At 40.9% G+C, this 24,564-nt stretch overlaps 1 protein-coding gene across 3 annotated transcripts in view; it reads left to right on the top strand.

Moving 5' to 3' along the window:
* SGCD (sarcoglycan delta) overlaps nucleotides 1–24,564 on the top strand; it is a 925,354-nt gene that overhangs the window by 152,260 nt on the left and 748,530 nt on the right. The window contains exon 2 of one of the 3 annotated variants that reach the window (XM_054691428.1): nucleotides 29–84. The exons of the other annotated variants lie outside the window; for them this stretch is intronic. The gene's annotated coding sequence lies outside the window, so the exon portion shown is untranslated. The remainder of the gene's footprint in view (nucleotides 1–28; nucleotides 85–24,564) is intronic. 3 annotated transcript variants of the gene reach the window in all.

Here is a 24,564-nt window from a genome sequence, read left to right on the forward strand (position 1 = left end):
ATCTATCCTTTTGCTGTTTTTATTTCAGATTTTTTACTTGGATTTGACTCTGGGGTGAGAAGAAAATATTCCTTCCTCCTAGAGGTAAAGGCTCACACCCATGTTCTTCCCTAAAGTTAATATTGTGAGATTAAGAAAATATAGATTGAAAGACCTCTGCAGCTAAAAGAGACTTTGGAGACCATCTCATCAGATGTCTGTTTTAGAGAGGGAGAATCTGAGGCTCAGAGAAGGGAAGGGAATTTCACAAATGGTCAACTAGAAATAACCCAGGGATCCTGGCTCATTCTCTCTGAATGTCCATAATTAACATGTTCTCATCTGTAATCATTCCCTGTTATATGAAAAAAAAAATCAAAAATTGAAGGATTCATCAACACTTTTATCGGATGACTGGGGAAATGGAGACAGACCATTTCAACAAAACCCTGCAGGTTGTTAATGGCAGAACTGAAGGCGGGATTCAGATTTCCAGAGTCCAGATTCCACGCTGTCTCCAATATCATCTCTCTAAAGCATATTTCTGCAAACATGCCACTAAAGAGAATGCACTCTCATCATGTCTTTGGATGTTGTCAGTGCCCTGCTTTTCTTGACTTCTTCCATTTGTGTCTCTGACATAAGGCATCTTATAACACCACCTCTGTTATCACCCAGGTGCTGCTTAAAGATGATGAATCCTTAGCAAGGGAGTCATAGCTCTCATGTGCAAGGGGATAGAGCTGGAGAGACTGTGTTTTCGTTTACTTCCAAGCCACTTGTTTGTCTTTCTGTATGTCTGGGTGAGTCACCAGTAATCAGTGTGCCGATGTATGATCTGATTAGTGGCACAGGGGCTGGCGCTCTTAGGAACAATAAATCCCATGAGCCTGCCCCCTCACCCCCCAACTGCTGCCATGATGCCTGGGAGCTTTTCAGTATAACCTTCAGCCATAAATTTGGCTCATAATCCAGTTTTCAACTGCTATAGAAACTGTTTTGTACCATTACTTAAGGGCTTTTCTTAAGAAACATTGCTTAGCACTGCTGTAACTTTACAATCTATGTCTTGGTTCTAGGTCAGAAAGCTCATGGTGAAAAATTCTTAATACTCTTGAAATCTATCAAGACTGCTTTATTTTTGCCTCATCGCTGTCCCTTCTCTGTGCACTCCTCCGCGTTGGTATTTTCTCAGGCATCTGATTAGGAATTTACTCCATAGGTAGGCAGATGGAGTCTGAAATTCTCATTAGCTGTGTGATCTTGAGCAAATGACTGACAGCTTCATGAGCCTCAGTTTCATCATCTGCAAAGTGGGAGCAGTAATAGAATCTACGTTGAAAGGGCTTTTGATAATTAATAGCACATGTAAAGAACTTGACACAATGCTTGACATAGAACAAGCAATTGATGCATAAGCTAATGATGGCTGACGACAGTCATTACATGCTACTAAGGATACAGACTGTCATACAGACTGTTACTGTGATAAGATGTGAGTGTTCTACACACAAGTGCACAGCATGGTGATGGCTGAAAATGATGATATGTTATATGCCAAATATTTGCTAAGAGACTAGATCTCAATTGTTCTTACCACAAACACACGCATGCACACATACACACACACACAGAGTAACTGTATGAACGATGGTTGTTCGTTAGCTTAATTTTCTTATTGTCATTTCTCAATGTACATGTGTATCAAGACATTATGTTGTGTACCTTACACATACACAATTTTTATTTGTCCATCGTAAATCAATAAAACAGGCAAAAACAAATCATAATATGTTTCATGTAAGAACTTACTCTGTAACCTTCTTCAAAATGGGACTAATGTCATAGGCTCCTTTCCCATGGTCCTCCCCTTTGCTTTTAGTGTAAATACAGATCAGGGCATGCATCTAGTTAATAAACATGAACAGATTCTAAAGTGACCTGCTCTTTGTCCCTGAGCTAATTTTAGTCACTTTGGGGAGATGAAATATGCTTACTTTTTACCATCTAGCAACCACTTAATACTGGCCTTGGCACTGGACCTTGCACTCTGTGCTAAGAATAGAGAGACAAAAGGTAAATCTCCTGTGCTAAACAAGTCCCAACCTTGGTAGAACCAAGCCAGGATTCATGCAATCTGGTATTTGAGATAGAAGCCAGGAGAGAAATTCAGGTCTTATGGATGCCCTGAAGTGTGAGGGAGGAGGTGGGACAAAGGGACATTGGTAGGTGTAAGGAAGTCTCTTCAGTGCATTGCAAGTTATTGAGTTAGGAGGCACTGCATTATCCCCAGGCAAATAATGGCAAATAACATGACAGCAGGATGCATGCATTTGTGTGTTCTTGCATATATGCTATGAACAGAATGCTTATTTTCTATACTTTAAATTTCATTCAGCCAAAAATCTTGCATTTTAAATGCCAACTCTGGTGTTTGACAACATGAACAACCACTTTCCAAATGAAGAACTTGAATCTGTGGGTTTTTTTTTTTTTTTCATGGTAAGCAGGTTTCAGAGGAATTTAGCTTTTTATCTTACTCTGAGAAACGAAAGGCAATGATGAGTCTTTCATCATCAATCATCGGTCCATCTCAAATATCTATTGCAAATAGCACTATCAATCTTCACACCAAACGTGGCTACATAGAAGGTCCAGGAATGCAGGGAAATTGGATGGATGACGGTATTTTTCTGTGTTTCAGTCTCACCATCTACTAGAATGATCTGAAATGCCATCAGCGCCCACACTTAAATAATATAAACTAGTAGGAACACTTTGAAAAGTAAAAAATATGAACAACCCTGTTTATCGTCAACTTTGTTATTTTTGCCTGGAAATTTATTACCGAGAGAAAGTGCTCACTTCTGCCTTATCTCGGGCGTTTGGGGAGTGAAGTTTCCAGCCATATTTGCATTTATATAAAATTCCTTTACTGCATGTCTTGGTGGAGGCTGTTTAGGTGACAAGTAACAGATGCTGATTCTAACTTAATACAAAAAAGAGGTAATTTACAGAAAAGTACAGAAGTATGTCATAGAGTTTGAAAACAGGAAATTCAGCTAGACTTAAGAAAGAATTGTAATATGGAACTGGGATGCCTTGTGTGTCTATTTCCTATTCCATCTTTCCACAGCCAAAGAGATTCCTGGATCCTATTAGCCCACGCCATGCAGGGTTCCAGGTTCCCAGATGAGAGACAGCTTATTGATGGGCCTTGTGCCATGTGCCTCTCCATGGGATGGATTCATTCTGTGCAAAGTTGGACTGTACTATGTGTTTGCGTGTGAGTGCGTGTGTATGTACAAACTGTGAGGGTGCACTGCCTTAGAAAAGTAAGTGATGGGCAGGGCAGATAACCCTGACGCTTTCTGGGGAAGGAAGGAATCCATTACAGACCCCAGGAGTAGTTACAAAGTATGTGTCTGCCCTGAGGATGGAAGTGCTCAGGCATAAAATAAGAGACCATTTCAGAGAGGGCAAGGATTTGTCGGGCAACCTTCTAGATCTAGCAGCTGGGACTCCAACTTTCCTGCAGCCTTCTGGGAGTGCTATGTCAGGGAGGGTACCCAGGGGTGAAATCATTCACAGGAGGACTCGCTGATGTGGGGTGTTCCCCCAGAGGCAGCTGCCGAGCTCTGCCATTCAGAACCAGACAGCACACGAAGCCACATTCTTTCCTTTGCTGTCACAATTGCAATTCGCCAGATGGGCAGCCCCAACAGGAAAATTCCTGGTTTCCCTTTTATTTCATTGAGAAAGCACTGCTCAGGGAACAGCTCCAGGGCTCCAACCATGCATCTTGCAGTTGGCACTGGGGAGATAAACGTTGGGAGAATGGAGTTATAGAGATGCCTCTCGCCTTCACACATGATCGCTTCCTGCGAAGTTGCACAGAACTCAGACTTGTATTATTCCAGCCTATTTTCTCTCTGTCTTGCAAAGTAACTTTTGAGATGCATGTGCATTTCTGATTAATCTTCTGCTAGTGTTAGTTCTTCATGCTTTGCCGTCTCAGGTTCTCCATTCTCTGGTATAAAAATGATTTATGAACATACCTGCATTTCCAGCATCACTGCCACATCACTCTATTGTAGTGTCTCTCAGTACGTTAAACTCAGACTAGCTAATGATACCTTTCTGCCCTCACCAAGGCCCCTTTACTATTCCAGAACTTTCCTTGTGTTTTGGGCAGAGTAGAGGTGGAGATTGGACTATTGGATCTAAGTGTCCATGTTTCATCACTTATTTGCTACTTCTCTGTGCTTCAGATTTTTGCCTTTGTAAACTGTAGGTAGTGATACCTGGATTCTTGTAAAGATTCAAAGAGATCGTATACGTGAACCTCCTAAAACACTGCTTCATAAACTCTTAATAAATACTTGTTATTATTACAGCTATTGCCTCTCCCGACTAACAGCATCACTGTTTATCAGACTTCCAAGCTAGATTGTCATTTCTGATTCGCTTCTCTCCCTTCTGCATCAATTATTCATTATAATATTTGTAATAATCATGATAGTTATATGCCAGCATTCAGGAATGTTGAACATTCAAGAAATGCAAAGCTTTAATTTCTACTAAGTGTTTTACACCATTAGCTTACGTAATCATCTCAATAACACTCTCTCCATTATGAAGAAGAGAAAGAGGAAGCTTGAGGAGAGGAGATCACGGGTGCCCCATCACCCAGTTCGTGGGTAGCCAAGCCACTGCTCATGTAATGGCTCATCTGACTCGCAGCATGAGCTGTGAACAAAGATGAGCCTCTGTAACCCAACTCAGTCAGGTCCATGTCCAAAGTATCTGTGGGACAGCTTCTTCCCATATCACTTCTAAGATTTCCCTCCTGGTCTTAAGGCAATGTTCAATCTGCTTTCCCTGCCCCCAGCTACTCCTTACTCACTCAACCCATCCTCCAAATTCCTCTCAAAGATGTTTTTTCTAAAATGTTAAGTAGATTCCAAGAGTCCATTGCTTCTTCATTTCTGAAACATATTGTTCCCTCGTAACTAGTTTTGCCGATGCTCCCTTGTCACCCAGTCTTGCCATGTTGCCATTAATTCTTGCAGTATCCACACTCTGCTTCACTTCTGTACCTTTGCATAGACTTAATCTATCTTCAGTGTCTCCACTCTCACCACCTGTTTACTTGGCTGGTGTTCTTGGATACAACTCTTGTCTTTCTTCTTCCCAAGCCCTGTAATCTCAGGCTGACTACCTTTCCTCCACTGTCATGACATGCATATACTTGGCACACTGATTCTCATGCAGTATCATTTACTCTTCTTCCATACCTGTCTCCACCCTTAGATGGTGAGTTCCTAGAAGCCAAGGCATACCTGTACCATCTCATGTCTGTAGCAAAGCATCTGGCCCACAACCCACTGCCATAAACATTGAATGCAGGAAGCATGTAAATGAACTCACCTACACAGGCCATTTAAATCCCAAAGTTGGACCTCCCTGGTGGCATAAGGCTGAAGTCTCAGTGTCATCACCGCTGCGACCTGAGTTCCATCCTCGGCCAGGGAGCTGACCAACATGGTGTAGCAGTCTTGCCTGCTGCTCCCTTAGTAGTGTTTTTCAGTAGATCCACCCTTTCTGCTCCCCACTTTGTCCCTGGTGAATCCTGTTACGCCCTCTCACCTCTGGCCTATACCCTGGTTCTTGTAAACATAAATAAATGAATAAATCTTTAAAAAAATAGCAAAGTGGATTTCTCTTTTTTAGAATATTTTTTTAAAAATAAGTGGTTTCTATTTTATTTTAATCTTTCTAAGTTTGGATGTTTAGTCTTAATGCTTTTTTTTAAATGGGGCCTACTCATGTCTTTTCAGACATAATGTTTCCATAAAGAAGTTTATGGCTATACCTGAAAGCATTATCATTCTCTGGAGAGACAGGCTTCTTTGAGATTTTGCTCCATAGAAAATTCAGGAGGTGGTAATTAAAGTGATTAACAAGAGAATACAGTGTTTAACTAATCAGCCTACCAATTATTTATTAGAGGTCTGTACTTCCTAGATAGGAGAATGGTTAATTCAAACACATTTCATTAAATCTTGGATCTTGTTTTCAAAAGCTAAATCAAATCAGAGAGACCTTAGGGAAGAGTGGTTGGAGGGAAGAGCACTGGACAGTAGTAGGGACCTGCTTTCTTTCTCAAGGGATTCAAGGACTCAGACGCATTTCCTGCCCACAGAGCAAAGCTACCACAGACCTTCCTCCAGGGATAGCCTGATGTGGATCCTGAGACCTTTTATCTCTTTATTGAATGGACTGAATGTGCTGACCTGAAGCACTCCATAGGATGGTTAGATCAGACCTGTGACAAAGACTAGGGTTAAAAGGCTTTTCTTACAGAAACATAAACTAAACATTCCTGAGATAAGAAAGTAGTCAGCCTAGTGGGACAAAAGCTGAGAGTTCATGAATTAGAGAATCAGATTTTAGGGACCACACCAGCATCAGCTAGCATTCTTATTAGAATGCGAATTCTCAAGACCCATCTCCAGATTTCTGGTTCATGGGCGACACAGATGGAAAGACATGCTTAATAGGAAACACACCCTCTATTTTAAAGTTTACTAATCATTGTGCTATGGTGAAGGTTGGTAAACCAGGATAAGCTAAGGAAAAGCTAAAGTTTGTGCCATGAATAAGGAAAAGTTCTGTGGAGACAGACAGATATCCTACATAATTTATTGGTATAGGTTCTTAGGTACAAGAAACCTGTTATGACCAAAGCTTAAAGATACAAGTAATTTAGTAGAAGGATAGAAAAATGTTTACAAAATGTAAGGGAAGCAGGCATAGATAAAGAAGGGCCTCAAGGAAGCTGTGGCATAGCTGTGAGGAGCAAAAATCTAATGGTCTTACCAAGGTTGGCTTCACTACTTAGAGGAATGAGACCTAACGTACCTTTCCTTATCTTTGTGTGATTCAGCTCAAGCCATCTTCTGGGCGATGGTCGGTAGACCTAGAGTCCAGTGGGCCTAACTGAGGTCATTTCTCTACCCAGCTGTTGAGAGAGAGCAGAACAACCTGATTGTCAGCCTCATTAAACTTGCCCAACATGCAGGAAAGGCATTCCCTGAAAAGATCATGGTATTTCAAAAGCATGAGATAAAGGTTGCTAGATACCCTCCCTGCCCCCCAGCAACAGATATCTTTCAGAGAATCAAGAGTCATATTGCAAAATAAAGGAGAAAGGCCAGTATGTGGAGAACAGTATTAATGAGTAAAAGTATTCAAGTTCTTACTGCTGAAGTTCCTGGGTTGACTTTGGATATAGAATCACCTCCTGGGGTTCCTAGAGGCCATTGTTCAGCTTTTCACTATTTTTCATGTATGTGTATTGTCATCAATACCTCTCACTTAGCCCAAGTGTGTCTCTTCAGTTTTTTGTGGCTAAAAGGTTAATAGAAACTTTGAGCTCTGTCTTAACAGCTGGGTAGTCATGGGTAGCAAATGTCTGTCTTCTTGGGCCTCAGTTTTTCCCATTTGTGAAATGAGGAGATGAACTTATTAAGCCACCTACATTCCTATCTCTGCAAAAATACTACTCATCTTCCCTTTCTTTCTGTTCTGCTCATCACGATAACTATAAAGGCAGTAAAGGAGTTGCCAAATTTCCGAGGAGAAATTTAAGAAGCTTTTGTTTTCATGTGTGTTTGCAAAAGCTTACCTGCTATTTCTTGGTCACATACTCAATTTGTCCTACAAAATGGACATGGCAATCATATGACTGTGCTCCCTGATCACCTTAGGTGCTTTTTATGCTCCATGTCTGGCAGACGAATGACATTCAGGTTGGATGCAGATGCCCACTGAATCCCTATATTGGAGAAGCCCTAGGAGATACAACCCCCATGAACCATCAGGGTGGAAGACATGATCCATTGCATTCAAGACTCACCATGTTTTTCTATTTGACAAGAGAAAAATCCATCTACTTATTTTCCTGGACTTTTAGTCACTGAAAATGAGGCAGCGGAAACTCAATATATTGAGTTTCTCCTGAGAATTATAAAAGTAATCTCTAAAGACAGTTAATGCTCTACTATGTATCATTTCCCCCTCTGAGGGTGCATTTGCTTAGGGAACTAAAACAATAGTCATCTCATTTATGTTTTTGAATATATGTGTGTGTGTGTGCGCGCACATTTTTTTTTTTTGGCGTAGAACTGTGGGGTAAGCCAGTCGTTGGGGGTGGGGGGCGCGGTGAGAGGCTTCATCAAAGACAGAGTGGATTTACTGAATACACTGCTAAGGGGGAGCAGCAGGTGAGACAGGAGAGGTCAGCTCCTTGGCCAAGGATCAAATTCAGGTTGTAGTGGTGATAGCGCGGAGACTTAACCCCTAGGCCACCAGCGAGGCCCTTTCATTATGTTTTAAACATAGGTCATTATTTGTTTTCAATGGTATTTTAAAATTCTTTGGAAAAAAGAATGAGGTAGATGTGAAATTGTTCCTGTTTCTAAGACAGAAATTACAGGTGTTGATGCTTATTACAGGAATCTAGCAGAACGTGGAAAAGTGAAGAAGACTACCCCCTACCCAAAAAGAGTGGCTGAGAGTCAATTCTTGCCAATTGTTGCCTTTGGAAGTGAGTGCAGAAAACATAACCTGAAAATTTCCTGAATATTCAACATGATGTAGTTGATCTCTGTGAATGGTTCACTACATTGTTTTGCATTTGATTCCTGAGCTCAGTTATCAGACAAAGATACAGGGAACTTACGTAGAGGGGCCTCTATAATCCTAAAGGCCTGGGTTTGTATCCCAGCAGACCAGAAATTAGCCAAATGAGCAAGGCAACTTACGTGACTTCATTACTGTTTTCTTTATTTGTAAAATGGACCCACAGTCCAAATATAATAGATATAGGTGATTATAAGATAATACTTGTGGAACTGGTGTGTCAGGTCTTCTTGCCCTTGACCTGACTCCATTTCCAAGGCCTGAAGCAGCACCAAGACCATCTCTAACACACCCCAACCTGACTGCTATGTTACTGTGTTCTTCCAAAAGATCTGAGTCCCCATGGTCTTCTCCTGTTAGTCATGGATCATGTCCAGACACAGAAACATATAGTTTTACATTTTCCTTAACAAACATCCATCCCACTAAACAGTTTGTGGACTGGTAAGTTTGATATACAACCTTAGAAGTCTCAGGCCAGCAATCACACATATTTTCCTGTTCCCCTTTCTATCTCTTACTCTCCATCTCCTCTCCCTCTCTGAGTCCTTCCTCCTAATCCTGGACTCACCCCACCATGTGCAGATCCAGGGAAGTATCAATCCCCGCCCCCCACTTCTTTTTCTCACACAGGTGACCTCTCCTGGCCAGCCTGCCTTTCATCACTCCTCTGGAATCCTGGCGATTAACACATTTTTTCATCTGACCCACTATTTACTTCCCAGAGCTCTAACCATTCCTACAAGTCTCTCTCTGGTCTCCTTTCTCAACTGTGGTCACTGACTGCTCCCTTATGCAATGCGCTCTCTGAGAACTTTTGCACACTACCTTAGTGAGCGTATTCATTTTATGGTTTACATTACAGGTCTACATGCTGATGCCTCTCTAGTTTTGATCTCCAACCCAGACCCATCTCCTGAACTCTGCTTACTTAATATTCCCCTTTGGCTATCGGACAGGCTACCTCCAACTGAACTCTGTAATTATCTAGATACTCAGTGTGGTGCTGTTGAATTATATCGAAAACAGACTTGAACTTCTGCTCTTTCCCACAAAATTCTTCCAGTGTTTACAGGGACATAGGATGTCCATTAGTGTCAACAACTGTTAATAGATAAAATTATATGATGACTAAGAATTGACTTTTTGATTTACCAATATGGGAGACATTAACTAGTGGGGAAATTTTTTGAAAGGGTGATCAGATTTAAGAGAAAATGTGGTGAGAAGATTGGAGACAATGGTTGATACAACTTTCAAGAGTTTTTCATTGCTGGGAAGTAATGAAACTCGAGTAATGGGGACTCAAGTAATTCTTTTTAAGATACTGTTGATAGAACATTATGTTTGCATGCTGATGGAATTGATCTTATAGAAAGAAAGAAACTGGAGCAATAAGGGAGCCTAGCTGGATGTAGCCCACAAGTAGGATGTGTTGAGCACCGGAAGAGGTACAGGTGCTTTCTCTGTTGCAAAAGGAGTGAAGATCAAATGAGATACAGAATAGGTACAAGGAGCTTGAGTGTAGAGGCAGATGGGTGCATGAGATGACTCTACCTAAGTTTTTTCCCAATAGCTTCATTTATACGTGGAAGTCAGAGTTGTGGTCTGTTAGTCAATGGTGAGGTTTGGGGAGGACATGTTACTGAGCCCAGGCTCTCAGCTGGCTACCATTCAGAAGACAAATACAAGAGACAGGAGTTAGAGTTAGGAAAATGAGGTTTTATTCAGGAAACTGATATTTCCGGGAGATGGGTGGAATTGTGCGCTTGGAACAAAAAACAATATCATCTCTTGAGGCTTAGAGCAGGGTTTTTATAGAATACATCTTTAAAAATCTGAGTTTCCAGAACTTCTCCTGCAGTTTTGTTGAAGCCGTTAGGACAATACCATAGGCGGTCTGTTTATTCTCTTCGCTTATCTGTTGACAAGAAACCTTGCATTGGACTGAGTGCTGGAGACTTACTCAAAGCTTTTCAATGTCACTGGTATGTTAATGATCTAAAAGTTACTGTAATAGCCAACTGAGGGGGAAAGAAACCTCCCTGGTTATATTTTATTTTCACCCTTTCAGAGATGTTAGATATTTGAAGAATTGAAAAATCACTAAGTAGGGGTAGATAGTAATCATGTAGAGAAGTAGGGTGGTTGCCTTGGTGAGTTCTCTGTGCCAGAATTTAGAGACCACACAGCACACCTGGTGTGTTTTTCTCCATTCATGACAAGTGGGGCCATACGGTCACGCTGCTCTTGGGAGTTATAATATGGGGGATGTGGAGGGCCATGGAAGATTGGGGCATCTTGAGATGACACGTCTAAACAGACACTAAAGTTATGATGGGGTTTGTGCTTCTGGTCTTGGATCAGATAGAGGTAGAAGAAAGAATGAGTGTCAGGAGGATGAGAGGATAAGGCGGGGGTGGGTGGTAAACCTTAAAGATGGCAACAAGGTAGCCTGGGGTAGCACACTTTGAGCACACTCTTTAATGTGCTTATAGTTTGAATTTGAATGGTGGATTTGAATTAATGATGAAAAGAGACTGGGGTGGAGAGATCCATGGTGGTAGCTGAGGTCACCAGATGAAGGTCTCCAGGCACTAGGGGCTGGGCCTTATCCAAGCCCATGGATTTCTTCCTGAACACTGTCACTGGAAGCTACAAGACCTTTGAAATGACCACTGACACCAAAAACTGGCTAAGTCTCCCAAACATCAGGTGCACCCGGGTTGCTATTGCTGCAGGTAGAGCTGATGCCAGGTGGGACCTCCCCTGACTCCCCAGGGGGAGTTTTGTGATCTGATTAAGTGCTGCCCAATTGGATCCTTTCTCCTCGAATGAATTTCAAAACATGCTCACAGCACAAGTTTCTCTGAAATTTCTCTGAAATGTGATTGCAAAGTGAATTCCAGGGAGCTCTTGAATAACCAGAGGGAGTGATAATAGTTGAAAGTTCTCTTTAATGTGCTTATTGTTTGAATTTGAAATGTTTGTGCTTGGTGATCCACAGTCAGGGTTTCATGAAATAACAATAGAGCAGACACCACACTCTGCTGTCATCCTTCAGTCCCCACAGATGTCCTGGTGGTACGTGAGACCTTGCATTTCAATAAATACATTTGGACTTAATTTCTGCCTTTCATGCTGTGAAAGAACTGTCAAATTTGAAGTGTAATGACTGTATGATTTCTCATAATGGCACAAAAAAAAAATCCTGACAAACAGATTTGAATGTCATCTAAGTAAATTCTCTGTGGGATGCAGACCCATTTAGGGACGGCTTTCCCTTTTGGCTGTTATACAACCAAGCAGAAACATTTGCCAGGAAGCCAGAATAAAGTGCTATCTCAGGGAGTCACAGGCCGAGCTAAGCCTCACAGAGCCCAGAAAATGACAAGCATTGACATTATTTTAGTTATGCTCCCCCATTTTCACAGGAGCACTGACCCTGGTCTGAGCTGTATAGCCTTGAACTTAGACATGTCTCTCTTACATGGACTGAGTTGTCTGACTACTCAGCAGTAAATCCTCACTTTTCCCAAATGGTTTGTTTTTCCCATATTCACTTCCATTTTCCCATGAATCCTGTGAAATATAAACCTGTAGTCCCCTAAATTTGAATCACAGATGATCAGTCCTTTATCAGATCTTTCCTGAGTTTCGGCTTGTGTCAGTTGATCCTGGGATGGAGGGAGCAAGGCAGGGCTAGGGCAGGGGAGGTGGCAGGGTATGGGCACTGGGTTTGGGTGGAGGGTGAGTGAAGTATGTACACTGGGGTGGAGCTATGGTGAAGCTAGGGGTGAAGCTGTACTCCCCAAATTATACAGTTATGTAAGTGACTGGCCAATCAATAAAATTTTAGGGGAAATAAAGAAGAGAATATGAGGTATGGAGATGAGGGTCTGAATTCTAGTCCTGACCTCACCCCTTAGGAGCTTGACTCGAACTCATTAGAATGTGGACTTCCCTGTCCTCCCATTAAAAATGAAGTTGTAATTAGTCATTTTCAAACTCTGCTTCCAGGAATCCTCAGGGCTTTTCAGCAACGCTTCCTGGGTCATTGTGGGATTTGTCTGTCTTATAGGCGGTGTTTTTTCCTCCAATCATCATAGACCTCTGTGTTTTGGGGAAAAAAATCCCCCAGAAACTAAAGTATCTTATGTAACTATAAAAATCTTAGATAACTATAATAATTTTTCTTAGGTAATTATAATATCTTAGTATCTTAGAGACCATGGGTAACTAAATATCTCAGACAACTGTAATAATTTCTCCTAATTTCAACATCCTATCTCGTAGGTGGCTCTTTATTTCTTTTTAAAAAGTTTCCAATAAAGGGGCCTTCCTGGTCATGCAAGGGGTTAAGTACAGCACTGTGAAGCTATCCGCAGCCACTGCAGCATGAGTTCAATCCCTGGCCAGCCAGGGAAGTGACCCACATGGCGCAGCAGACCTCTCCTCTCTCACCTGCTGCTCCCCTCAGCAGTAGTACTTTGGTCGATCCACCTGTTCTGTTCCCCACTCTGTCTCCGGTGAATCCTTTCACCCCACACACCTCTGGCCTATTTCCCAGTTCTTATGTTCATAAATACATAAATCTTTAAAAGAAAGTTTCCAATAAAACCACAGATTGTTATGCAGGTGTGTATTTGAGCCAAGTATTATTAATGACCTGTGGTGCATTTCTAGGAGGTTGTGGGATACTTACATATCCCTCTGTGCTGGGAACTCCATGAGGCAAGGGCAAGTCTGGTTCTATCGTGATGAAGGCTCAGCATAACAGAGTACTTAGCAGATGCTCAGTAAATTCTGGGCGGAGGTATGAGTAGGTAGAGGAGTGAGCATAGGAAACCCTTCCTGCTACTTATGATTTGAATTCTTACACTCAAGTCTGGAGCTCCTTCCATGGAAACTTTACATCAGCTCTTTTCTTTCTGATCTCTTCTCAGTGGGTAACTGCTAAGAGTTACGTGCTGGGTATACTTTTGCACAGTTACCTGTGGGTTAATTGTCACCAGTGTTCAGGTGATTTTCAGGAGACTCAGATTCAATACAGAGAACATTTTTCTTGAATAGCAAATATGAAAACAATGAGTGGGTTGGCAAAAGTGATCTGAACAGCACCCTAGGACGTTCCTACGCCTCTATATTTATTTATGAATTCAACCATTCATTTATTCATTCAGTTATTCAGATTTTTGCTTTATCTTCTATGCCAAAATCTCTACAGGGAAGGAGTTCACAGTTTGTTTTCTTGATTTATCTTTATTGGAATTTAGTTGACATATAACATTGTGTAAGTTTAAGGTTTACACTGTGCTGATTTGATAGACTTATATATTATATTCCAGTATGATTACCACTGCGGTGTTAGCTGATGCCTCGGTCATGTCACATAATGATCATTTCTTTTTGTGTGTGTCAAGAACAGTTGAGATTTAATCTCTTAGCAACTTTGAAGTTTATAATACATTGCTGTTGTCTATAATCGCTGGGCTGTGCATTAGTTCTCCAGGACTTATTTATCAACTAGACACAAGTGTGAAGCCTTAAACAACATCTCCCCATCTTCCTACTCCCCAGCCCCTGACAGGTACTTTTCCACTCCATTGTGATGCATTCGACTTTTTTTATTTCCACATATAAGTGATATCATCCAGTACTTTTCTCTCTCCTTGAGGCTTGTCTTGCTTAGCATAATGCCCTTAGGGTCCATCCATGTTGTTGCAAATGGAACTTCCTCTTTGTTATAGTATGGTGGATAACTAGTCCATTGTGTGTACACACACACACACACATACACACACTGCAACTTACGTATCCCTCATCTGTTGAGAGACGTGTGGGTTGTTGCATATATTGGCTATTATGAATACTGCTGCAATAAACATGAGAGTATGTATATCTCTGAATATCCTACTTTCCTTCCCTTTGGCTATATACCCAGAAGTGAAATTGTTGGATCAGATGATAGTTCTCTTCTTAAGTCTCTGAGAAAACTCCATATTGCTTTCTACAGTGACTATATCCTTTTGCACTCCCACTAATAGTGCACAAAGGGGTTCTCTTTCTCCACATACTCACCAACACTTGTTATTTCTTCACAATCTTTTAAGTGAGAGGATTCACCAGAGACAGAGTAGGGAACAGAACAGGCAGATCCACTGAAATACACTGCTGAGGGGAGCAGTGGGCGAGACAGGAGAGGTCTGCTGTGCCGTGTGGGTCACCTCCGTGGTCGGGGATCTAACTCACGCTGCAGTGGCTGTGATTAGCTTCGTAGTTCTGTGTCTTAATCCCTTGCTCCACCAGGGAAGCCCCGGTAATCTCAGTTTTATAGTCAGATCTCTAGGGTTTGTTTTGGTTTAGTTTTTCTGTTCCTTGTTTTGTTTCCCTATATTCTGTGTAGGAGTGAAATCACCCAGCATTCGTGTTTCTCCTTTTGACTTATTTCACTTTACATAATCCCTTCCAGTTCAATACATGTTGTTGCAAATGGCATTTCCTATTTTTTTATAGTTGAGTAGTATTCCATCATGTATGTAGACCACATCTATTTGATTCACTCATCTGTCCCTGGGCACTTAGATTTTACCATAGTTTGGTTGTTGACAATAGAGCTGCAATGAACATAGGAGTGTATGTATCCCTTTGCATTTGTGCTTTTGCATCCTTTGGGTAGATATCTTGGGGAATTGCTGGATCCTGTGGTAGGTTTATTTAAAAAATTCTGAGAAACCTCCACACTGTTTTCTGTGGGACTGGACCACAAAGAAACACTTAACCTACTGGGAAGAAGAGCTGAAGGAGGCTCTCTTAATGTACTTCTTTCCTCTTGTTAGGAGGTAAAATTACTCCTAGTTGCTTATATACAGATAGATCTCATGTCTCCTTGGCTGGAATTGGGTCACAGGCTGCCTCAAGTTTTAGGGAAAACTGCTTCTTAAATGGGAGGCTGTCAGGTTAGAGAGGCGCTGAAAATAGCGATGGGGAGATAGCCCCTAAGATCTGTAAAATAAGAGGAGTCAGAGAAAATGGTACTAGGAAAGGCAATAACTAAGCTATCTTTTGAGGGACTCTTCTAGTTAGAGAGGCTTGGGGGTGGGGGAGTATCCACAGGAGGGCCTGGGTGATGTGAGAGCTCCTCTGGTTGGAGGCCAGACGGCAGATCATGTGGCTTTGGGCTATGTTGCCATGGGTAACCTACCTTAAACAACCCTGAAAAAAGAGATATATTTATGGTAATGACTTTACAGGCCATTTTGATTATAGCTTCAGAGTAAAATCTGCTTCTCTTGTTAATACCAGGGAGATACTGGGGGAAATTATGTGAAAGAGAAAAACCATCACAGCTTATCCCCTCAAAATCAGTGGTGATGTGAACTAGATGATTGGGTTTGTTGACATGGGTGTGCACATCTGTGGGATCTGTGTAACAGGTGATTTTATTTTAACCCATCACTTTCTCTTAGCACTAATCCTGGGGCTTTGAGAAAGTTAACTAACATGAAAGAGCATTGTTTCAGAAATCCTCTATTTTTAGAACTGCTATTAGGGGAAGCATCAGCACTAACCTTTTCCTTGTTCTCTCCATGTCATGCACATTAATTAACACTTCCACCCTAAAAGAATGTGTTTCTCCCCATGAGCCGAGAATGATATTTTTGAAGCATGCTCTGGATTAGAAACCTAAAGAAAAAATAAATCAGGGTGATTTTTTAAAATACTCATTACTGTCGAAAGTTCCTTTGAGGTTTTTTTTTTTTTCTTTTCCAGATCACACTTAGTTAGAATTTATGATATACATTATGATGGACAACAAGGTCAAAACTTACATGGCAGGATCTTTGAAAAATAATTTTGAAAACCAATTAAATGGCATACAAAGACTGTAGGAGAATGATTTTAAGTGCTAAAAAGAATAAAGTTTTCAACAGTTTGAAGTTCTCCTTTGCAGGCTGTTTATGTAGATTTTTAGAAAGAATCCTTAACTATTCATTAATTATGAGTACACAAAAATCCTTAACAGGGCAAAACATAATTTTGTTAAATTGCCATTGATGTGTAAATTGGTGATACTATACTAGTTGTGCTTTCTCTAACTCATCCAAAAGTGACATGTCTTTCTTTGGATATCCACACCTAGCATATGGAAGATAAATTTGCATTGCTTATATTTGGGATCTTTCATGATATTAGAGATTTATTTGGTGCTCGTATTCCAGAACAATCAAACTTCTGCCATTCTTTTCCAATCTTTGAATCAAAGCCAGTAATTAAATTTTTCCAAAAGATCCTGGCAATTAGGAAATTATAGTTGCCCCTTTTTCTTATCAATTAATAATGTCATGCTAAAATAGAGGAGAGCTGATTTAAAACAATAGCAGAAGTAAGATCACCACTCACTGCAAACACAGTGTTTATCTTTTTGCAAGTAGACTTTTAATAGATTTTGCTCTAGTTAGGATTGGTGTTCAAAATGCAGGAATACGATTTTTTTTTTTGTGGGACCCTCACCGGCAGCCCGGGAACGAACCAGCGCTGCAGAGGCTGCGGGCAGCCTCCCAGCCCAGCACTCAACCGCTGCGCCACCAGGGGAGGCCCAAGAATACGATATTTATAGAGCATTTTATAAGCATCCACTAAAACCTTTGAATATGTGAATAGTAAGTACATTATGTTTCCCTCTTCAATAAATGGTTTAAGGAAGTATTTGAAATTCTACTTTTTCACCAAATACTTGGAGATACAGCTCTTGTTTCAAAAGTTAGTGTCATATGCAAAGGAATCATACAAATCAAGATAGTTATAAATGGACAGCTGGATAAATTAGTTAAAGAATGGCAATATTATAAACTAATGTACGGGGATCTCTGGGACCCCCTGACACTGAGGTTCAGCTATTGAACCAGAAACTCTGTGGGCTGGAGAAATGGGTGCTCAGTCTACAGAGGATGGACCCTGGAGAAGAAAGCAGTGATTTGCCAAGGTCCTTGAGTAGCACATGCAGATCCAGACCCAGTCCCAGCCCTTGCAAATTTCTTGAGCAAGTTACCCAAGTGCAGTCACATCAGATTTTAAGACAGACCTGATTTCACTCATCTCAACATTTCTGCCTTCTTTCATTTGGTGCCTACATAGGAAATTGAAACTTTGAAAAAATTTAAATAGAAATTTTTGCATTTGTAATGTACTTGGACACTCAAACAGTTTCCACATTTGCTGTAGCATTTTCACCTTTGTGTTATGTACCTTATCACCTATTGGTAAACTCTTAGTCTATCCCCGTTTGATGGATCAGTAACAGAAATGAGGCAGTGATGTCTCAGGGAGATTTTACCCCAAATGACCACTTTATCCTTCATAACTACTTATAGATTTTCTGGAATCTAGCCTGCCTATTTTTTCATGGGCTGGTTTAAAAAAAATCAAACAATCCAGTACTAAAGTTTTAACCAATTTGAAATTGTGGACTCCCAACTGTTTTATATCTTCTCAAGGTCCAATGTTTTGATTTGAGACTTCTTGTGTTGAAATTATTTGCATCATTTACTGTGTGCCCATTAAACTTGTCTCTTTCTCCTCTCTAAGGTCCAATTTCTGTTTTTGTAAAAAGGGAATAGTTGTAGTAACTAAGCCTTAGAGGTGTGAGGATTAAATCATGTGTTTAATAAGGCTAGCAATGCTTTATACTTTCAGTGGCTATTTTTGGGAGCCTACTATGTGTCAAAGTGTGCACAGAGTGAGGACTCACAGAAATGTTGGTTGGTGTTACTAAAGTTCCCACCTTAAACCTCAAAGTTATTTTTCCATACTCTGAACAATAGCATTCTCTAGTTAGAAGCATCATGTATGCCGAGATGCTTACTTTACAGCTGAGGAAGCATGGGCTGGCTAATTGGTTTCTTGGGGTCATCCAGTAAATTATTGGCAAAATACAGTGCAGCTGAGTTATAACCATTAAAACAGGGTCCTTGTGGACATGCAAACCAGATCAGTCTCCCTAGTTGGGGCCCTTACCTGTCCTGTGACATGCTGCTGACATTCTCTCTGGACCTCCCGTGTCCTTATCTGCCATTTGGAGATAGTAATTGTACCCAGTGGAATTTTTATCAAGATGAAATTAGATAATTTAGCATAAGCCTTGGCATAGAGTATGTGCTCAATAAATATTAACTATTATTCCACTCTTCCTTTGTTTTTTCAAACTTTAGCTTATTACAATTGCTCATTCATAAGTAACTGTGGCAGGAGAATTCACCCAGTAGGATCCCCTGTCTCTTTCTTTGTCCATACCCAACACATAAAAAAACTGCCTTTAATGCCACACTGTTTATTAACACTTTGTAGAAAAGAGTTATAGGCAGTTGAATTCAACTCTCCTGAGCCCACTATCTGCACATCACATCTTTTCAACCAAGTTTATGGGCTGTGATTATGTGTGTGGTTGAACTAGGAAAGCATTCCTGGAACATGAAAAATGAAAATCAGATTTTTCCCCTCAACCTGATTTATTTTCTCGTGTGAGTCCATGCGTGCTATGTTGTAAGAAATGAGGGCTTTCTGCAAAAAAGTCATGCCGGCTTCTTCCCAGGAAGCTGTTCTGTGATCTCTGTCCTTCCCCTGAGAGTTGGTCCTTCTAAGCTGTCCCTCTCTCTTTCCATCTCCCCCCTTGTTAACCACTGGCTGGTTACATCTGTATAGATTGTACGAACTCCAATTGAGAGAATCTTTTTGTATTAGGTAAAAGACCACTGTTTTCATGGGACATAGACTTTATTGTTTTGTGTTGTTTTCAACAAGTTCACCTCCCTTAAAGGTCTCTAAACTACCTGCCTGTTGGTTGACCTTTAATAGTTAAATCCTTGTTGGTTCAACCAGGACCCAACTATTGCTCAAGGAGAAATCTAAATCCCTCATTACTTCTAAATCCATTTTAATTGTTTAAAAATGAACAATGATGGAAAAAAAAATATCTGAATAAAAAAAATCCTTTTTAAGCAGCCCCTAGTGGCAGTGGCTTCCCACTTGGGATAATGAATAAAGAAGGGGTCTCATGGGCCTGGGCTATATACTCAAAAACTAAAATCAAAACACTTTTGGATCAGCCAGTAGATTATGAATTTCTTTCTAAATTTGGATAACGGTAGAATAAAGTTTTGGTAATTCTTTGTAAAACATCTGCTATGCACATGAGAACTTCTACAAAGAAGTAGAGATCCTGGGCCCACTGTTTTTGTTTCTATTACTAATTAAACTTTGGTTAATTATCTGGGTCTCCCTGGCTTGAATAGAAAAGAGCTTTCAACTCACTGTGGAAACTCTCTTAGAATCAGAGGCTTTTGGGACCATTGGGACTCGGTGGGGCTCTGGAGTTTCTGCCCTGTGTCCACAGGCCCTATGCTGTTGAGTTCACAGCAGCCTGCTCCCTAGCTCTTGTGGAGAAGCTCTGAGAACCCTGTGAGTTTCTCACTCTGCCCTGTGTGCATACTGATGTGCAAAGGGGTGAGGAACTCTGAAACTCTACCTTTATGTGCCTTTGGGAACAATGTCTTTCTTTGATTCCCATAATGTGACTTAACTCCCAAGAAGAGAGGATTTCCAGAAATATGAATGATATATGTCTGTAGCTGCTGGAAATCTTCTTCCAATGAGGAGCTAGTTTCCTTGGCAACCATGTTATAAGTCACTCCCTCATGACCTGGCCCAATCTTTTTTTTTTTTTTTCTCTTTATTAAGGTATATAAATTTACAACATTGTATAGGTTTCAGGTGTACAACTTCTCCCCTCATCAACATAATTTATTTTACTGTGTTACAGATGCATCTTCATAAAAGGGGGAAGAGCACTGAACAGGTGCCTTCCCCCCCTCCACCCCCACATATACACAGTTGCCTGGGGCTCCAATTCCCAGTGGGCCATGAACTAGGCTTCCTGAAGGAAGGACTGCTGGGATGGAGCAAGGTGGATCTATAAAGGGAGGTAGATGGAGAGGAGGAGACACAAAGAAGGAGACACCTCAGGGAGAAATATGGGGAGATACTTGGAAGAAACACATGGGTGAGAGATACATGAAAGGATGCTCCTGGTTTTTGGCAGATACAATGGCAGCCATTATCTCGACCACATGGTGAATTATGTGCTATATTTTGAATTTTGAGTCTCTCTTCTCCCAGTTCTCTGGAACCTGCCTAACCCCTTTCTTTGAGGCTTTAGCCAGAAGCTAAAGACTTGTGGCAAACTTTAGACTTGTGGCAAACTTTCAGGCTTTAGTGGCCCTGTTTCAGGCCAAGCCTGTTTGGCTGGGCTTTTGCACACAAGAAGATAGGTAAATTTGGAGTTTTATTGAGATACGTCTATTTGAGATCCTTTCTTCTCTCTCTCTCTCTTTCTCTCTCTGCACACCAATTCTATTAAAAATCTTTACGCTATGAATCTACTTCTTTTGCTTTTGTGCACATGGATGGTCAGACCCTTTTAGAGAATGCACCCCTTAACACTTTGGGTTTCCCGGGTACTCCTGTGTCATGTACCTACAACCATATACCCATTAATCATCACTATCACCTCCTCCCACTCTGGTAACCAACATTCTATTGTCAGAGTCTAAGAGTTTACTTTTGTTTGATTTGTTGCTTTATTTTGTATATATCTGAAAATAAGTGAAATCATAGACATTTGTCTTTCTTCTTCTGATTTATTTCACTAGCGCCATCCCCTCAAGGTCCATCCCTGAACCCTGCCAAATCTTGACAGAATGGAATGTACCATGGCAGTGTGTAATAGGCTTCTTTGCAGAATTTAAATTCCCACCCCGTTTTTAGTGTGATAGAATGTATATAACATAAAATTAGGAATTTTAACCATTTAAAAATATACAATCCAGTCACATTTGGTTCATCACTGATGCTGTTTTACCATATAATTGTAACTTCTTTCTGTGCTTTTTGATGGTTAATCACACTTTATTCACTAATCATTTTTTGTTTGTATTTTTTATTTATAAGATAAAATGGGATATTTAAAAGTATTTTATTTACTTACTTGTTTGTTTGTTTACATTTATTGAAGTACCATTGTTTGCATCCTTATTAGTCTCTTGGAAGTATTGGATTTCTCTCCTTTGGTGTAGTGACCATACTGGTCCCAGCAGCAGACCACACATATTCCTCCACCATAGTCCATGTGTTCTCTTCCCAACCTGTTCTCATCCCGTCCCCCATAGAAGCCTCAGATCCATGGACGGCTTTCAAGAGTTGGTTTTAAAGTTTTCTTTGACCCTTTGCTTGGCTTCTCTGTATTCCTTATATAAACATCACTATTTTTTCAACACAGCAATTGCCTCCTAAATACTTAGCTACGATGTATGTGAAGTAATGTTCAGACAAATTTGTTAATTTAACAGACTGAGAGAGAATGAGAGAGAGAGAGAGAGAGAGAGAGAGAGAGAGAGAGAGAGAGAAATATATGTTGGTATGCCTTACTTTTTGATTTGTAATTGTGTAATTGTAATAATTATGGTTCTTAAATAAAACCAAACTCAAAGAAATGGCATAACCTGCATCTTATCTTTTGACCTAATATGCTTCACTCATGTGTCAAGTACCATCCTTCATTTTAATTAGCCATCAAACTCAGCTTAATCTTGTGCAAAGAGTTCCACTCACAAATTAGGAAATTCTGTTCTTCCTAATTGGACAACCTTGAGCCTAATGATTTCCTCCTCGGAGTCTCAGGTTTTTTTGTGTGTATAAAAAGATTTAGCCATTCCACAGAGATCCTACTGTGTGCCTGACTGTCTGCCATCTGTTGAAGATAGCCCAGCGACAGCAACCTCTTTGCTATCTTTCTTGAAGGGTTGTAGAGAAAATTGTACCTTCTAATGCAAGAATTTTTTCCTAATCTAGTATTGTGGCCTAAAAAGCATATTGATCATTCTGACTAGTATTCTTATCTAAATTTCAAGGTAATAAAGAAAACAGTAGAGAAACTTTGCCCCGCAACGGCAAGATGGCCCTCTTCACTCTCACCATCTAGAATCTTCTCATAAGAAAGGAAAGACCTAACAGGTGGCCCACAAAGCCATGTTGTTGGCTATTTCTAGCCAGCTTTCGTGAAGATAAAGAGAGTGGCATCCGTAGACACTGCTGGCAGGCATGTAAAATGATGCAGCCACTTTGGAAACCAGTTCGTTAGTTTCTCAGTGTGTTAAGCATAGAGTTACCATAAGATCCAGCAATCTCGCTCCTAAGTCTATTTTCTCAAGAGATTTGAAAATATATGTTCACATAAAAATTTGTCCATGTATGTACACAGCAGCATTTTGTATAGTAACCCCAAATTAGAAATAGCCCAAATGTCCATTTTAGCTGGTGAATGGGTAAGGGAAGCATGATGTATTCATACAAAGGGATATTATTTGCTAATAAAAAGAAAATAATTTCTGATACAGGCCGCAATGTGATGTGGGTGAACCTTGAGAACAGAAAGCTAAAAACAAACAAACAAACAAAAAAACGACGTCAGACACAAAATGCAATCACATTGTATGATCTCAGTTATGTGAAGTACACAGAGCAGTAGGTCAGTTAATAGAGTCAGAGAACAGATTGGACTGTGATCTGTTTCACTGTTTCTTCCAGTTTTCAGGGGAGCATCTCATGCAACCACTACTGCAGGACATCCAGGAAGCACGGCTCCCGCTTAGTTTATTTGGTGCATAAAGAAATACACCACACACACTAACTGGATTTTTAAAAAGCTAATGCAAATATCATGTTAGGGAGAAGACCAGATCTGCAGCCAAAGTAACACCATTTATCCAGCATGTGGTGTAGGCTTAGTTACTCTTAGCTACTATTAGCTGCATGGAGATTGGGTTGAGCGTAACTGTCAATCATAAGGGTCATGGGACAGCAAGGCAGCTCAGAGAAAGGCACAGGGGGGCCTGGCAGAGCCCATGCTGCTCCCTGACATGCAATGCCAGCTGATTCCAACCAACACAGCAACCCCTGCAGCTGATCCTCCCATCTGCTTTTTAATTCACTTTCATTGTCTTCAAAAGCCCAGGTGAACTTTGACCCATTCACTGCTGTGTTCCTGTGTATAGTTTGATGTCCTATACCTCGCGGGTGCTCGTCAAATGCTGGCTTTTACATTATTATGTGTTATTATATATTATAGATAATGGTTATTACATTTATTATCACACACTGAACTAATGTGATCATTGAACTAATGTGTGATAAGTACTGCATAAAGGTTGTTTACTTAACAGCAACACTTCTGTTGGCCATTGTACAGATGGAGACACCAAGGGGCTAAGACTTTGCCAGCCTTGCATAAAGTCATAAAGCAAATGACAGATTTTGAGCCTGTTGCCTCACACTTGTAAAGAAGGCCTCAGTTGGGATGCAGTTGGCCGATCCTGGGTCCACTTGGCAGTTAAGTTCCTCATTGGTTTTTGCCTCAGTTTCTGTAACTTGGCATGGACAAGTGCAGATGAACCCAGGAATTAGGTGGCACCACTTCTGAACTCTGTTGGGCTAAAGTGAGACCCCAATAATCCACTGTGTGGATGTCCATCTGCTTTGCTAGTGGCCAACTCTAACAACTTCAGAAGCCATGACCTGCCCGATAGCAGGTGCTCAGTAAGCACAAGTGCACTGAGGGAAGGTCTGGGCACACAGCTCACTCTCTCCACGTGTTACCACAGAGCACACAGAGCACAGGTCTGAGCAGGGACAAGTCACTCAGGAGGACTCGGGAGCATGCTTTCAGCTGTGAACTCACTGATTAGCTTGAGGCTGATCATCTGGGGTTTGTTAGGCCCTAGAGGGTGGGGGATGATCTGGCTGCAGTTGTCAGCGGTGCTCCCACGT

This window comes from Talpa occidentalis, unplaced genomic scaffold (genome assembly GCF_014898055.3).
Source record: "Talpa occidentalis isolate TD23 unplaced genomic scaffold, MPIMG_talOcc4v2.1 talOcc4.9, whole genome shotgun sequence".
NCBI lineage: Eukaryota > Metazoa > Chordata > Mammalia > Eulipotyphla > Talpidae > Talpa > Talpa occidentalis.